Genomic DNA, 18142 nt, shown 5'->3' on the forward strand with positions numbered 1-18142 from the left:
GGATTGCGGGACAGTTCGTGGGACGGATCGCGAGACGGTTCGTGGGACGGTTCGCGGGGCGTACCGAGGGACGTGAGGACGTTCCACTACATCAACCACGTTTCTTAACGATTCCTGTTGTGCAATCTACAAGGGTACGTAGATCCAAATCTCCTCTCGTAGATGGACATCACCATGATAGGTCTTCGTGTGCGTAGGAAATTTTTTGTTTCCCATGCAACGTTCCCCAACAGTGGCATCATGAGCTAGGTTCATGTGTAGATGTTGTCTCGAGTAGAAGACAAAGGGTTTTGTGGACGGTGATGTTCGATTTGCTGCCCACCTTAGTCTTTTCTCAATTCAGAGGTATTGTTGGATTGAAGCGGCCCGGACCGACATTATTCGTACGCTTACGAAAGACTGGTTTCATCGCTTGACATGCAACATCGTTGCATAAAGATGACTGGCGGGTGTCGGTTTCTTCAACTTTAGTGGAATTGGTTTTGACCGAGGCGGTCCTTGGAGAGGTTAAATAGCAATTTGCACATCTCCGTTGTGCTTTTTGCGTAACTAAGATGCGATCTACTAGATACCCATAACAGTCACGTAAAACATGCAACAACAATTAGAGGACGTCTAACTTGTTTTTGCAGGGTATGCTTTTGATATGATATGGCCAATGACGTGATGTGATATATTGGATGTATGATATGATCATGTTGTAATAGTTAATATCCACTTGCACCTCGATGGTACGGCAACCGGCAGGAGCCATAGGGTTGTCTTTAAACTAACGTTTGTGTTTGCAGATGTGTTTACTATATTGCTAGGATGTAGCTTTAGTAGTAATAGCATAAGTAGCACTACAAACCCAATGGCGACACGTTGATGGAGATCATGATGATGGATATCATGGTGTGGCGCCGGTGACAAGAAGATCGTGCCGGTGCTTTGGTGATGGATATCAAGAAGCACACGATGATGGCCATATCATGTCACTTATGAATTGCATGTGATGTTAATCCTTTTATGCACCTTATTTTTCATAGAACGATGGTAGCATTATGAGGTGATCTCTCACTAAAACTTCAAGACGAAATTGTGTTCTCCCCGACTATGCACCGTTGCTACACTTCGTCGTTTCGAGACACCACGTGATGATCAGGTGTGATAGACTCAACGTTCACATACAACGGGTGCAAAACAGTTGCACACGCGAAACATTTGGGTTAAACTTGACGAGCCTAGCATGTGCAGACATGGCCTCGGAACACAAGGGGCCGAAAGTTCAAGCATGAATCGTATAGTTGATATGATTAGCATAGAGATGGTTACCACTGAAACTATTCTCGACTCACGTGATGATCGTACATGAGATAGTGGATTTGGATCATGTACAACTCAAATGACTAGGGAGATGTACTTTTTGAGTGGGAGTTGTTAAGTAATATGATTAATTGAACTAATTATCATGAACAAAGTCTAATGGTCTTTGCAAATTACGATGTAGCTTGCGCTATAGCTCTATTGTTTTTATATGTTCCTCGAGAAAATTTAGTTGAAAGTTGATAGTAGCAACTTTGCGGACTAAGTCCGTAAAACTCTGGATTATCCTCATTGCTATGCAGAAGGCTTATGTCCTTAATGGACCACTCGGTGTGCTGCACCTCGAGCGTCGTTTATGGATGTTGTGAACATCTGACATACACGTTTTTTATGACTACATGATAGTTCAGTGCGCAATACTTAATGGCTTAGAAGCAAGGCGCCGAAGACGTTTTGAAAACGTCGCAGAACATAACAGATGTTCAATGAGATGAAATTGAGATTTCATGCTCGTGCCCTTGTTGAGAGGTATAAGACCTCCGACAAGATTCTTTGCCTACAAAGTAAAGGAGAAAAGATCAAATCGTTGAGCATGTTCTCAGATTGTCTGAGTACAACAATCGCTTGAATCAAGTGGGAGTTAATCTTCCAAATAAGATAGTGATGGTTCTCCAAAGTCACTGCCACTCAGCTGCTAGAGCTTCGTGATGAACTATAAAGAAATCATGGATAGATATGATGATCCTTGAGTGATTCGCAATGTTTGACACTGCGAAAGTAGAAATCAAGGAGGAGCATCAATTGTTGATGGTTAGTAAAACCACTAGTTTCAAGAAGGGCAAGGGCTAATGAAGAAACCGAAAATTGAACCCAAACCCGAGACTAAGTGCTTATGTTATGAGGGGAACGGTCACTGAGGCGGAGCTACCCTAGATACTTGGTAGATAAGAAGGCTGGCAAAGTCGACAGAAGTATATTTGATATACATGATATTGATGTGTACTTTACTAGTACTCCTAGTAGCACGAGGGTATTGGATACCGGTCCGGTTGCTAAGTGATTAATAACTCGAAATGAAAGCTATGGTATAAACGGAGACTAGCTAAAGGCGAGGTGACGATACGTGTTGGAAGTGTTTCCAAGGATGATGTGATCAAACATCGCACACTCCTTCTATCATCGGGATTGGTGGTGAAACCTAAATAATTGTTATTTGGTGTTTGCGTTGAGCATGAACATGATTGGATCGTGTTTATTGCAATAAAATTATTCATTTAAAGAGAATAATAGTTATTCTATTTGCTTGAATAATTGCCCTCAATGGTTTATTGAATCTCGATCGTAGTGTTACACATGTTCATAATATTGGTTCCAAAAGATACAAAAGTAATAATCATAGTACCACTTAGTTGTGGCACTGCCACTTGAGTCATGTTGACGTAAAATGCATGAAGAAGCTCCATGCCGATGGATCTTTGTACTCACTCATTTTTGAAACGTTTGAGACATGCAAACCATACCAGTTAGTATAAATGCATGAAGAAGCTCCATAGAGATGGATCGTTTGGACTCACTTGATTTCGAATCACTTGAGACATGCAAATCATGCCACATGAAACAAGAGAGTAACTTGTTGGGAGTAATACATTTTTGATGTGTGCAGTCCAATGAGTGCTAAGGCACAAAGTGGATATCGTTATGTTCTTACTTCACTGACGATTTGAGTAGATACGGGAGTATTTACTTGATGAATCACAAGTTTGAAATATTGAAAAGTTCAATGCTATTTAAGAGTGAAGATCGTCGTGACAAGAGGATAAATTGTCGATGATATGATCATAGAGATGAATATGTGAGTTGCGAGTTTTGGTACACAGTTAAAGACAATGTGGAAATTGTTTTGCAATTCATGCCACCTTGAACACCATAGTGCGATGATGTGTCTGAACATCATAGCCACGCCCTATTTTGATATGGTACATACTATGATGTCTCTTATCGAATAACCACTATCGTTTACGGGTTATGCATTAGAAACAACCGCATTCACTTTAAATAGGGCACCGCGTATTTCCATTGAGATGACACAGTATAGACCATGGTTTGGAGAAACCTGAGCTGTCGTTTCTTAAAAGTTTGGGGCTGTGACGCTTATGTGAAAAAGTTTCAGTCTGATAAGCTTGAACCCAAAGCGGATAAATGCATCTTCATAGGATATCCAAAACAGTCGGATACATCTCTTATCTCAGATTCGGAAGCAAAGTATTTGTTTTGAGAAACGGGTCCTTTCTCGAGGAAAGGTTTCTCTCGAAAGAATTGAGTGGGAGGGTGGTGGAACTTGATGAGGTTAGTGAACCATCACTTCAACCAGTGTGTAGCAGGGTGCAAGAAGATGTTCTTGTGGCATCTACACCAATTGAAGTGGAAGCTGATGATGGTGATCATTGAGCTTCGGATCAAGTTACTACAAACCTCGTAGGTTGACAAGGTCGTGTACTACTACAGAGTGGTACAATAACCCTGTCTTGGAGGTCATGTTTTTGAACAACAATGAACCTACAAGCTATGGAGAAGCAATGGTGAGCCCGGATTCCGACAAATGGCTGGAAGCCATGAAATCCGAGAGAGGATCCATGTAGACTTTAGAAGAACTACTTTATGGTCGTAGAACTATTGAGTAAAGATGGATCTTTAAAGACAGACGATGATGGTGATAAGTCACTATTAAGAAAATCTCGACTTGTCGCAAAGATGTTTCCGACAAGATCAAACAGTTTCCTTGAGGAAAGATTGTATCTGATACAACCAGAAGGTTTTGTCAATCCTAAGGATAATAACAAGTATGCAAGCTCCAGCGATCCTTTCATGGACTGGTGCAAGCATCTTGGAGTTGGAATATACGCTTTGATGAGATGATCAAAGCTTCTGGGTTTGTACAAGGTTTATGAGAAATTTGTATTTCCAAAGAAGTGAGCGGGAGCACTATCGAATTTATGATAAGTGTATGTGGTGGACATATTGGTGATCAGAAGTAATGTAGAATTTCTGTAAAGCATAAAGGTTGTTTGAAAGGGGGTTTTCAAAGGAAAACCTGGATAGAGCTACTTCAACATTGAGCATCAAGATCTATGAAGATAGTTCAAAGTGCTAAACAGAACTTTCAAATGAAATGTTGTAAGGTGTGAATACGAGTATGACTCAAAAAGCCCGACCACGACAGAAGAAAGAGAAAGGACAAAGGTCGTCCCCTATGCCTTAGCCGTAGACTCTACAGTATGCCATACTGTGTACCGCACCTGATGTGTGCCTTGCCACAAGTCTATTAACAGGTACATAGAGTGATCCAGGATTGAATCACTGAACAGCGGTCAAAGTTATCCTTAGTAACTGATGTACTAAGGAATTTTTCTCAATTATAGTGGTGGGTAAAGAATTCGTCTTAAAGGGTTACGTCGATGCAAGCTTTGACACTAATCCAAATGACTGTGAGTAGTAAAACGGATTCGTATAGTAGAGTAGATATTTGGAGTATTTCCGAATAGCACGTAGTAGCAGCATCTAATAGATGAAATAAAGATTTGTAAAGCACAGACGGATCTGAAATTTTCAGAACCGTTGACTAAAACCTCTCTCGCGAGCAAGACGAGATCAGACCCCAGAACTATATGGGTGTTGGATTCATTGAAATCACATGGTGATGTGAACTAGATTATTGACTCTAGTGCAAGTGGGAGACTGTTGGTAATATGCCCTAGAGGCAATAATAAATTAGTTATTATTATATTTCCTTGTTCATAATAATCATTTATTATCCATGCTAGAATTGTATTGATTGGAAACTCAAATAAATGTATGAATACATGGACAACACACTGTCCCTAGTGAGCCTCTAGTTGACTTGTTCGTTGATCAAAGATGGTCAAGGTTTCCTGACCATAGGCAAGTGTTGTCACTTTATAATCTGTCAGATCCCTGGATATCTAACTAGGTTTTAACATTGTACTCATGTTTCAATTCATTGCATTCAAGAACTTGAAACAAATTCAAAGCAAGTGGTGAAACAAAACCCCAAAAATCCTAGCCACTTTTCAAAATTCAAGGAAATTCCAAACTTGTTAAAATCAATGAACCCAAAATGGCCTCAAGAAAAGTTCAACTTTTCTGATAATTCTTGAAAACAAATTATCAGCGAAGAAAACTATTTTAAAAACACATTTGGCGTTTTATTTAAATTCAAAAGCTACTAAATTCAAGTTTAAATTTGAATTCAAAAACTTTCAAGTTTTCAAAAATGTTGAAAACTTCAGTAATGGTTGGAAATATTCCAACTAATATTTCAGTGTGTTCAAAATAATTTTTGAACTAATTTTGGAGCAAAAATAAATGGCAAAACAATTCAGCTTCAAAACAGAAAACAAAATAGAAAAAAATGGGAAAAGCTTACCTGTCGCTCACCTGGCCCAGCCCAGCTCTCTCTGTCGTCTTCCTCCTCGCCAGTGGGCAGCAGGAGGTGGCCGCAGCATACTCCGGCGCAGCCACACACCTATCCGCCTGCCTGGCCGCCACTTCGCGCAGGCACGCGAGGGGATAACATCCCCGCAGCCTCCCCATGCTCGCCCCTCTCCTCATTCGCCCCCTCTGCCTCATATTTTTCTGCCGCCATTAGAGCTGAGCCCGAGCTCGAGCTCGCCGTTGTTCTAGCCCACCTCTCCTCCTTCCGAGCCGTGCAACAGATCCACCGCAGCTCCCTGAAGCTCCCAAGCTACGAGCCTGAGACCAGGATGTAGTGAATCGACGAGACGCGGTCGTCTTCTTCCTCGGGTCACCGAAGCTCGCCGCCGGCGTTCTCTCTCTACAGGACGTCCCCGAGCAAGCTAGCGCTACCACTGCACTCCCCGTGAGCCTAGCAAGATTTCCCCCAAGTTTCCCCCTTCGATCTCTTCCTCTAGCCCTGTTTTCACCGGAGCCCGACGAGATCCGCCGCGGGAGCTCGTCCCCGATAGCCCTCTGGTGAACGGCTCGTTCATCTGAGGCCACCAGTGGCTTCAAGGCGTCGTGTAGATGCCGTAGGAGCCTAGCCCCGCGCATGAAGCCCCCTGTTTCGATGACCCCGATGACGCCTGAGCTTCGGCCGCCGCCAAGCTCGTCGTCGGCGTCATATCCGGCCAGATCAGCCCTAGTTCTGTGCAGAAATGGAACGGCGGGTGAACGCTGGTCAGTCTGGTGCCCTCTCCAAGCCCCTCCACTATTCTAGTGGTCGTCGGGGGCTCACCGCCGGCGAGGACGACCTCGCCGCCGGTGGACCTGACCCCCTGAGTATATGATAGGTGGGGCCAGCCTCTGGTTAATTAGTAATAATAAAAATAAAATTAACTTAATTAAATTAACCTAAGCAGTCACTAACAGGTGGGTCCTACCCTGCTATTAACTAATTAACTTAAATTTAAACTAAAAACTGGCCTGAGTTACTGACCAGTGGGTCCCACTCGTCAGGTTTGACTTTCAACGGCTAGTTGGACCTGGTCATGTCATGCTGATGCAATAAAGCTTTTTCTGTTTAAAAAGAATTCCAAAAAATGCCCAAAACTTCTAAAAATCATAGAAAATAGTATATAACTCCAATGAAAATAATTTATATATGAAAAATGATCAGAAAAATCCAAGGAATCCGAATATGTCATTTTCAAACATGTTTGAAAATGTTAACTTCACCAAACATGCAAAATGGTGAATAGGTTAAATTTGATAAATGCTTTGGAGTTGGAATTTTAAATTCATTTGAATTCCACTTCCAATGCCATGACCAAACAATGCTCAATCACAACCAGCAACTCAACATATCATTCCCATGCATGTTAAAACAAGATGACCTGAGCATCAGGTCGAATCAATTAAAAGGGTATTCGAAAATACCTGGTTTGAAGTGATATTTGAATCTTGATGCAAATCAACTTCAACTTCATAAATGGTAGCTACATGAGCCTACCACCTTTCATCTTCATGCCATGCTCATTTATCATCTTATTGCATATGATTGTTATTGATTGATATTGTTTTTATCGGTAGGCCCCGCTGCTCCGGATTCCACCGAATATCCGACTCTCGGGTACTGTCCCTCTACTGAGCAACAAGGCAAGCAACCATTTTGATCATCCCAATAAATCCCATGTTCTCGCTCCTGCACTTACTTATTGCATTAGGATCAAATGCTTCAAATGCTTTTGCCATGTTAGTTGAACCCACTTCCTTTGCATGGCCTGTCTTTGTCACAGTAAATAGCTGAACCTTGCAACCTAGCATACCTGGTAGATGCTTGAGCCAAGATGCGCCTTATCCTGCTATGCATGCTATGCTTAGAGTTGTGTATGGTTTTTCATCTGGGTGATGAACAAAATTGTGAGAATGTGTTCAGTAAGTAAAGGTTGTGTGTTGAACCTGATTTGGTAAAGGTATCGGTGAAAGGCTATGTAGGAGTACATGGCGGGTTGTTTCATTGGAACCGTCCTTAGGAACTGAGTTCCGTGTATGTAATCCAAGACTAGATACTACCACACGTTGTGATACTTAATTGACCCTCTCGACTTATTAATCGCTTAGTACTCGGTCCAGGAGTTGCAAGTAGTTTCTGGTGTTTATAGTCATGCTGGAGGCCGTGCGTAGCGCTGACCTTAGAGGTGTCTATGATGCGGTAGGCAGTGGCACGGTGTACCAAGTGGCACCCGGATGGTGGGCTTGGGAACCCTGCGCCCATCGTTTGGGGCCGTCGCGGAAACCTCGGCCGGACTTCCGTGCGGGTTACCCCGAGATAGGCGATAGACCTGGACTAAGTATTAGCGTGGTTAACGGTCGTGGCCGACTCCCTCGCTGGGCTTCCGCTTGAAGGTTGCCGAGGTGCATGACGTGCACATGGCGATAAGTGGCAAGAGCGCGTGTGAAGAAGTACACCCCTGTAGGGTTATGATCTATTCGAATAGACGCATCCGCGGATATGGACTACTTGGAACCATATGTTGTTCCTAGATAACTTTAATGGCTACTCATAAAATTGACAAGATAAGCATGAGTGTCGTGGACGGCATTTCTGTATGGAGACAGAATGATTCCACGATGGAGTATTGTTGTGGTGTTAGTGGACTCGTGTACGAGGAATCAAAGTTGTCAAAACTATTTAAAAATGCAAGTTGTCTAGCCACGAGTCAAATGCTGGTTTTCCGCATGAAACCCCACAATTCCTTATTTATACATTGCATGAGTAGATAGCTTCTCCTAAAGTCTTGCTGAGTACTTTTGTACTCATGTTTGCTTTATAATTGTTGCAGAGTTGTTAATGACCCTAATGGAGGGTTCTATCTAGACATCGACGACGATGAGTAGCCGGTATCCCAGCTACGATCTAGCCCTAGGATGGGTCTGTAGATAGTCAGGCCATCTGCCTTTGTCTTTCCCTCTATCTGTACTCAGACAGCTTTAAATCTTCCACTGGCTTGTAAGAAATGTGTGTATGACTTGTGATGATGGGTCATGAGACCCCTACCTTGTAATATTATGTGTGTGGCTCTTCCCAGCCTTCTAAATAAAGATTGTATGTTTATGGTTATGTTGTGATGCCCTGGATGTATCTATACATATCGGTATGCTATGTGTACGTGTGTTGTACTTGATATGTATGGGGTTCAATTACCTAGCCGTAGGCTTTAGTAGCATTCCTTACAGGGAAATGCCCCTTTGTGATCCAACGAGCCATGGTAGTTCACTACTGCTCCGGACACATTGGTTGACCGGCATGTGTCCTTCTTAGCTGCTGTGTCTGTCCCCGTTGGGGAAATGTCACGCGATGTAATGGAGTCCTTGTAGCTTGCTACGACTCGTCTACATTCGCTGGTGACCGACACCTGCTTTGCTTGGTCATGTATGCATGTCCCTGTGTGGAACTGCTGCTTTGGTTTATGACTAGACATGTCGATCCGAGTTCTTTGTCATTGGATTGCTAGCGACACATTTGCATACGCGAGTCAAAAGGCGCAAACGGTCCCGGCTAAGGTAAGGCTGCAGCCATGGGGATAACCGTGCGTGAGACCGCAAAGAGATGCGATGTGTTACAAGCTGGATTCCTATGGCTTAGGATCGGGGTCCCGACGGCGTTGGTATCAAAGTCTGACTAACTGTAGGATTACTAAGCCAAACTGGTCGAAGATGAGTCTAGAATTGCTTTAGTTATATATAAGGGAATTGTTTGTGGAAGGGAACGTAAGACTCTTGTTCTCTTCTCAAGTTATTCTATTCTGGTCATCCTCGTCTTTTCAGCGGGGATTAAGGACTAGGTTACTCATCTTCTCTTAGGCTCGTGTTTCTGATCGGTAGATTATAGGACAATGGGTCGAGAGTTATTTCGGGTTTCTTTTATCCCTAGGGAAAGGAAGTAAGTTTTGATGATCAGAGAATTGAACTTGATAGTTGAGTGGTTACGCTATCCTATTTTTATGGGTTGTCTCAAAATTGTTTACAGCCGTTATGCTGCCCAATTTTGTATTCAGAGCTCTAATGCTTTTGCATTACTCACTATTTTCAGATGACTAGCTGTCCTTCTCGTCAGGTGGTTCATCTGACTAGGTGCATTGATGTGCCGGGTCATACGGCAATGCTAGTCAGGATGATGTCAGTGTACGGTTACCGCTGGTACCCAGAGTACACAGTGGAGGAGCAGTACCGGGATTTTAATCAGAGCCAGTACCTCTGGACTGTTAGGGTGTTCCCAGATTACCTTGGAGCTGAGGAGCCAATCCATTGGTCTTATGGCTTGGGAGTCAATGTTGACATGGTAGTACAAGATGCTGCCTATTCAATGCTGACCATCATGAGGGCTAGATATGCACTGCTGCAGAATTCCGAGTTCTGCTATGTTCCTGCCTCTCAGCCAAGTGAAGAAGGATATCTCAGTGGGGTCTACTTTGATTCCTCTATGGAGGATTCGCTGCTGCAATGCACTGCTGAGATGCTAGAGAATAGAGACAGGGATGCGCGTGCCCTTCGTATGGAGCTTTATGCTACACGTGCCCGTGTGTGGACGGCTTTGACGCAGCTCGCACCTGTAGTCCAGACAGGGTATGGAGATATGGAGATGCTGAACCCTATTAGAAACCATCTTCCGGCTCATGTTGACTGGCCTGCTATAGGAGGAGTCACCCCTCCTCGAGGGCCTCTACTACCACCAGTCAGGTGTCCAAGGCCACATCCGTGTCCTTACGTATCCCAGGGATCTCAGGCTGGAGTATTTCCTGATCCACAGGTGGAGCTTCCAGGCCATGGAGGCAATCTTTATGAGATGTTCTATGTGGATGCCTGAACCGTGAGTGGAAGGATAGTATGGTAGTAGTTGTACTTTCACAGTCCTGTGTGACTTGTGAAGTATGCTTGTGTCGTGAAATGAATTCCGGAGGTATAGATAAATAATGTATAGGAAGCTTGGAAGCCTCTGATGAGTAGTTTCATATTTTCAGTAGTTTGTTCTTCGGTTAAGGTTGTACTGAACTATGTAGTGGTGTGTATGAACCATGGTGTATATATAGCAGTTGCTTGTTACCATGCTGTTCGGATATTCATTTCCACATTCCATGTGTTCAGTGCATTCTTAATCCATAGCTAGTATTGATGATGATATTGGTCTAAGCTGTGAGTTTGTTTGTCAGGATGGTGTTCACCAGGTTGAACCGTGCCCCTGCTCATGAGCAAGGCGAGGGTAGTCAAGCATCGCAGGAAGAACTACCTCACCCGTCCTCTCTGGCGGAAGTTATGCTTGAGGCAGAGAGAAACAAAAGGGAGACCAACCGACTGTTAGAGCGTATTGAGCAAAATACGGCTCGTCAGCCTAGGAATGTTGTAGTGTCCCTCAATGACTTTGTGAAGCTGAATCCTCCAAAGTTCCATCACTCCGTCGATCCCCTCGATGCTGATGATTGGCTTTGCAGTATCTCACGTAAGATTCGCTCTGCAATGTTTCTGAGGCTGGCAAGGTGACCTTTGCGGCGTACTTTCTGGAAGGACCCGCCAATTTGTGGTGGGAGAACATTGAAGCTATGCGTCCTGCTGAACCAATAGCTACATGGGCAGACTTTAGTGCAGCCTTCCGTCTGCACCATATTCCAGAGGGCCTGATGGACAGAAAGAGAGAGGAGTTATGTGCATTCACCCAGGGAAAGTTGACTGTGGATGCCTATAGCCGCGAGTTCGGTAACCTCGCCCGCTATGCAACAGAGGAGGTGTCTACTGATGCCAAAAAGCAAGCAAGATTCCGTAAGGGTCTGAGCCCCGAGCTTCGTCGTGATTTGCGCCTCCATGAATGTACAAGCTTCCAAGCCCTGGTCAACAAGGAGATCAGTGCCGAGACTGGTCATACCGACTACGAAGCCACAAAGAAGCACTCCCGTGACTTTGGCTCGTCATCTGGTTCCGCGTTTCCAAAACACAGGTTGTGGGTTCCAAATAGTTCTCTGCCGCCAAGATACACTCCGAGGCCATCCTATGTGGTGCCTCAAACGAATCAGACCAACCCTCCAGCAAAAACCTATGGTGGTCCAGCTAGCAATGCAGCACCACATGCCAATCAGGTGATCTGTTACAAGTGTGGAGAACCAGGGCACTATTCCCGTGAGTGTCCTCACAATGTGGGTGCCAAGCAACCCGGAAAGTCTGTTGGGCAAGGCAAGTCGGGCAAAGCTTACTATGTGAAGCCAACACCTGCACGTGGCCGTGTGAACTATGTTTCAGCAGAAGAAGCTGCAGAGGATCCTGACGTCATACTGGGTACGCTCATTGTTAATCATCACCCAGCGTCTGTTCTTTTTGACACTGGGTCTTCTCATTCTTTCATTTCAGAAAGTTATGCAGAGTTGCATAACATGTCTTTCTGTGATATGCCAATTCCATTGGTTTTTCAAACTCCTCGCAGTAAGTGGCAAACCTCCAGGATAACCTATGACAATGAAATTCTAGTAGACAGGCTAGTTTTCCTAGCATCATTGATAGACTTGAAATCTTCAGATATTAATATCATCTTGGGTATGGACTGGATGTCAGCTCACTATTCCATGATTGATAATCATTCTAGAAATGTTCAGCTTACCCATCCCTCGGGTGAGATAGTCAATGTCTCTACTCGAGTTGCCAAATGCCAACTCTATTCCCTCAATGCCAACCCTCTTCCGGAACTTGTAGACATTCTCGTAGTCCTTGACTTCCCGGATGTTTTTCCAGAGGAGCTGCTAGGAATTCCACCTGACAGAGATGTAGAGTTTGTGATAGATCTTGTTCCGGGAACTGTTCCAATAGCCAGAAGACCATATAAGATGGCACCCCTGGAGCTAGCCTAACTTAAGAAGAAACTAGATGAGGCCTTGAATAAAGGTTTCATTCGTCTTAGCTCTTCTCCTTGGGCTTCTCCCATCCTCTTCGTCTAGAAGAAAGACGGAACGGATTGGATTGTTCTAGATTACCGACTTGTTAATCTGGTCATCATAAAGAACAAGTATCCGCTCCCCGGGATCGACGACCTGTATGATCAGCTCGCTGGATCCTCAGTCTTCTCAAAAATGGATTTGAGGTTGGGATACCATCAAATCAAGATCAAGAACGAGGACATTCCAAAAACGGCTTTTGTCACTCGTTATAGCCAATACGAGTACACCGTCATGTCCTTCGGTTTAACCAATGCCCCAGCCACCTTCTCTTGCTTGATGAATTCAATCTTCATGGAGTATTTGGATAAATTCGTCGCAGTATACCTCGATGATATTCTCATCTACTCGAAGAAAGAACAAGAACATGCCGAGCATCTAAGGCTGGTATTGATGAAACTTCGAGAGCATCGCCTATATGCCAAGTTTTCAAAATGTGAATTTTGGTTACCAGAAGTGACCTATCTAGGTCACGTAATCTCTGGTAAGGGTATTGCTGTAAATCCCGAGAGAGTTCAAGCTGTCCTTGATTCGACTCAACCTGAATCGGTTAAGCAAGTTAGGAGTTTTTTTGGTCTAGCGAGCTATTGTCGACGCTTTGTCGAGAATTTCTCCAAGGTTGCAAAGCATCTAACTGAACTCCTCAAGAAAGATAAAAAGTTAGAGTGGACACCACAGTGTGAGCATAGTTTTTACGAACTGAAAAGACGCTTGACTTCCGCACCTGTGTTGCTACCACCATATTTCTCTAAGGACTTTGTTATCTACTGCGACGCCTCGCGACAGGGATTTGGTTGCATTCACATGCGTGCACATGAGGATAATTATCCCACACATGATCTTGAGCTTGCAGGGGTAGTCCATGCACTTAAAACCTGGCAACATTACCTTCATGGTAATCGTTGAGAAATATTCACTGATCACCAAATTCTGAAATATATCTTCACCCAGCCAGATTTGAATCTCAGGCAAAGATGGTGGGTTGAGTTGATCACGGATTACGACTTAGGGATAACTTACACCCCGGGGAAGGCCAATGTTATGGCTGATGCACTAAGTCGTAAGTCTTATTGTAACAACTTGATGCTACAACGAGGTCAACCACATCTCTATGAGGAATTTCGGAAGTTAAATCTTCATATTGTTCCTCAAGGATTCCTTTCTACCCTGGTGGCGAAGCCTACTCTTAGGGATCAAATCATAGCCGTGCAGGCTTATGATAAGGGTATATCCCGGATCAAGGATAATATTGCTAGCGGAAACGCTTGGGATTTCTCCATCAATGAGAAAGGTGTTGTGTTCTTTTAGAACCGTTTAGTGGTTCCTAAGAGCAAACGTCTGCGGCAATTGATCCTTAAGGAGGCACATGATTCTCCTCTCACCATTCATCCTGGTAGTACTAAGATGTATTAGGACCTACGCTAGAGGTTTTGGTGGACTAGGATGAAGAGAGAAATTGCTGAGTTCGTTGCTAACTGCGACGTTTGTCGCCAGTTAAGGCAGAACATCAAAGGCCTGCTAGCACCCTTCAACCTTTAGCTATTCCTGAATGGAAATGGGATAAAGTCAGTATGGATTCCATTACCGGATTTCCCAAGACCAAGAAAGGAAATAATGCTATCTTTGTGGTCATTGACCGTCTTTCCAAAGTAGCTCATTTTCTTCGAGTTCGTGAGAGTATAACAGCTAGCCAGCTAGAAGAATAATATATCTCTCGAATAGTGTCTCTTCATGGTGTTCCTTTGGAGAATAACTCAGACCGTGGTAGTATCTTTACTTCTCGCTTCTGGGAAAGTTTTCAGAATGCTATGGGGACTCACTTATCTTTTAGCACTGCTTTCCATCCTCAATCAAGTGGTCAAGTAGAAAGAGTGAATCAAGTCCTAGAAGATATGCTCCGAGCTTGTGTTATATCGTTTGGCATGAATTGGGAGAAGTGCCTTCCATTCGCTGAATTTTCTTATAACAATAGTTATCAATCAAGCCTGGGCAAAGCCCCTTTTGAAGTTCTCCATGGACGAAGATGTCGAACACCTCTTAATTGGTCAGAAACCTGAGAGAGGCAACTCTTTGGCCCGGATATGATCCAGGAGGCAGAAGAGCAAGTTCACATTATTCATGAAAAGTTGAAAACAGCCCAGTCTCGTCAAAAGAGCCAATATGATCGTCATCATAAGGCTGTGACCTTTGAAGTTGACGAGAAGGCTTACCTTCGGGTTACACCTTTGATGGGTACCCATCGATTCAGTATCAAGGGCAAGTTGGCTCCTCGTTACATTGGTCCTTTTCGCATTCTTGCCAAACGAGGAGAAGTTGCCTACCAGTTGGAACTTCCTCCGCATCTTTCCAAGGTTCATGATGTTTTCCACGTCTCGCAACTCACGCGTTGGTTCTCGGATCCTATCCGTGAAGTGGACCACGAAACGCTTGATCACCAAGATAACCTTACATACCGAGAATACCCTGTGCTTATTCTTGATCAAGCTGAGTGTACCACTCGACATCGAAACCTCAAGTTTCTTAAAGTTCAATGGTCAAATCATTCTGAAAAGGAGGCAACATGGGAAAGAGATGATCGTCTCCGACTTGAGTATCCCGCGTTATTCCCGACGACTTCTAAATCTCAGGACGAGATTCTTTTGAGTGGGGGTGAGTTGTCACATCCCTAGATCCCTTACTAGGTTTTAGCATTGTGCTCATGTTTACATTCATTGCATTCAAGAACATGAAACAAATTCAAAGCAACTGGTGAAACAAAACCCCAAAAACCCTAGCCACTTCTCAAAATTCAAGGAAATTCAAAACTTGTTAAAATCAATGAACCCAAAATGGCCTCAAGAAACGTTCAACTTTTCTGATAATAATTGAAAACAAATTATCAGGGAAGAAAACTATTTTCAAAACACATTTGACATTTTATTTAAATTCAAAAGCCACTGAATTCAAGTTTAAATTTGAATTCAAAAACTTTCAAGTTTTCAAAAATGTTGAAAACTTCAGTAATGGTTGGAAATATTCCAACTAATATTTCAGTGTGTTCAAAATTATTTTTGAACTAATTTTGGAGCCAAAATAAATGGAAAAACAATTCAGCTTCGAACCCGAAAACAAAATAGAAAAAAAACGGGAAAAGCTTACCTGTCGCTCACCTTGCCCAACCCAGCTCTCTCTCTGTCGTCTTCCTCCTCGCCAGTGGGAAGCAGGAGGTGGCCGCCGGGTACTCCGGCGCAGCCACGCACGTGTGCGCCTGCCTGGCCACCGCTTCACGATGGCACGCGAGGGGATAACTTCCCTGCAGCCTCCCCATGCTCGCCCCTCTCCTCATTCGTCCCCTGTGCCTCATCTTTTTCTGCCGCCATTAGAGCCGAGCCCGAGCTCGAGCTCGCCGTCGTTCTAGCCCACCTCTCCTCCTTCTGAGCCGTGCAACAGATCCGTCGCAGCTCCGTGAAGCTCCCAAGCTACGAGCCCGACGCCATGATGCAGTGAATCGACGAGACGCGGTCGTCTTTTTCCGCGGGTCACCGAAGCTCGCCGCCAGCGTTCTCTCTCTACAGGCCTTCCCCGAACAAGCTAGCGCTACCACTGCACTCCCCGTGAGGCTAGCAAGATTTCCCCCAAGTTTCCCCCTTCGATCACTTCCTCTAGCCCTGTTTTCACCAAAGCCCGACGAGATCCGCCGCGGGAGATCGTCGCCGGTAGCCCTCCGGTGAACGCTCGTCCATCTGAGGGCACCAGTGGCTTCAGGGCGTCGTGTAGATGTCGTAGGAGCCTAGCCCCGCGCGTGAAGCCCCCTGTTTCGATGACCCTGATGACGCCCGAGCTTTGGCCGCCGTCAAGCTCGTCGCCGGCATCATCTCCGTTCAGATCATCCCCGGTTCTGTGCAGAAATGGAACGGCGGGTGAACGCTGGTCAGTCTGGTGCCCTTTGCCGTGCAAATGGTCGTCAGAATGAGATTTCCGAGCCCCTCCGCCATTCTGGTGCTCGCCGGAGGCTCACCGCTGGCGAGGACGACCTCGCCGTCGGTGGATCCTACCCCCCTGAGTCTATGACACGTGGGGCCAGCCTCCGGTTAATTAGTTATAATAAAAATAAAAATAACTTAATTAAATTAACCTAAGCAGTCAATGACAGGTGGGTCCTACCCTGCTAATTAACTAATTAACTTAAATTTAAACTAAAACTGGCCTGAGTCACTGACCAGTGGGTCCCACTGGTCAGGTTTGACTTTCAACGGCCAGTTGGGCCTGCTGATGTCATGCTGATGCAATAAAGTTTTTTCTGTTTAAAAAGAATTCCAGAAAATGCCCAAAACTTCTAAAAATCATAGAAAATAATCTGTAACTCCAATGAAAATAATTTATATACAAAAAATGATCAAAAAAATACAAGGAATCTGAATATGTCATTTTCAAACTTGTTTGAAAATGTTAACTTCACCAAACATGCAAAATGGTGAATAGGTTAAATTTGATAAATTCTTTGGAGTTGGAATTTGAAATTCATTTGAATTCCACTTCAAATGACATGACCAAACAATGCTCAATCACAACAAGCAACTCAACATATCATTCCCATGCATGTTAAAACAAGATGACCTGAGCATCAGGTCGAATGAATTAAAAGGGTATTCGAAAATACCTGGTTTGAAGTGATATTTAAATCTTGATTCAAATCAACTTCAACTTAATAAATGGTAGCTACATTAGCCTACCACCTTTCATCTTCATGCCATGCTCATGCATCATCTTGACGCATATGATTGTTATTGATTGATATTGTTTTTACCGGTAGGCCCCGCTCCTCCGGATTCCACCGAATATCCGATTGACGGATATTGTCCCTCTGCTGAGCAAAAAGGCAAGCAACCATTTTGATCATCCTGATAAATCCCATGTTCTCGCTCCTGCAATTACTTATTGCATTAGGATCAAATGCTCCAAACTCTTTTGCCACATTAGTTGAACCCACTTCCTTTGCATGACCTGTCTTTGTCACAGTAAATAGCTGAAGCTTCCAACCTAGCATACGTGGTAGATGCTTGAGCCATGATGTGCCTTATCCTTCTATGCATGCTATGCTTAGAGTTGTGTATGGTCTGTCATCTGGGTGATGAACATAATTGTGAGAATGTGTTTAGTAAGTAAAGGTTGTGTGTTGAACCTGATTTGGTAAAGGTACCGGTGAAAGGCTATGTAGGACTACATGGCGGGTTGTTTCATTGGAACCGTCCTTAGGAACTGAGTTCCGTGTATGTAATCCAAGACTAGATACCTTAAGTGCATCTAGTGCCCCTTAGTAATTTTGGTGGTTTGAAGACTTATAGGTTAAGTATCCAATGTGTTTATGAGTGTACACAGGATCTATAAGTCATTGAGGAGTTTGAGAT

Source organism: Hordeum vulgare, chromosome 2H (assembly GCF_904849725.1).
Source record: "Hordeum vulgare subsp. vulgare chromosome 2H, MorexV3_pseudomolecules_assembly, whole genome shotgun sequence".
NCBI lineage: Eukaryota > Viridiplantae > Streptophyta > Magnoliopsida > Poales > Poaceae > Hordeum > Hordeum vulgare.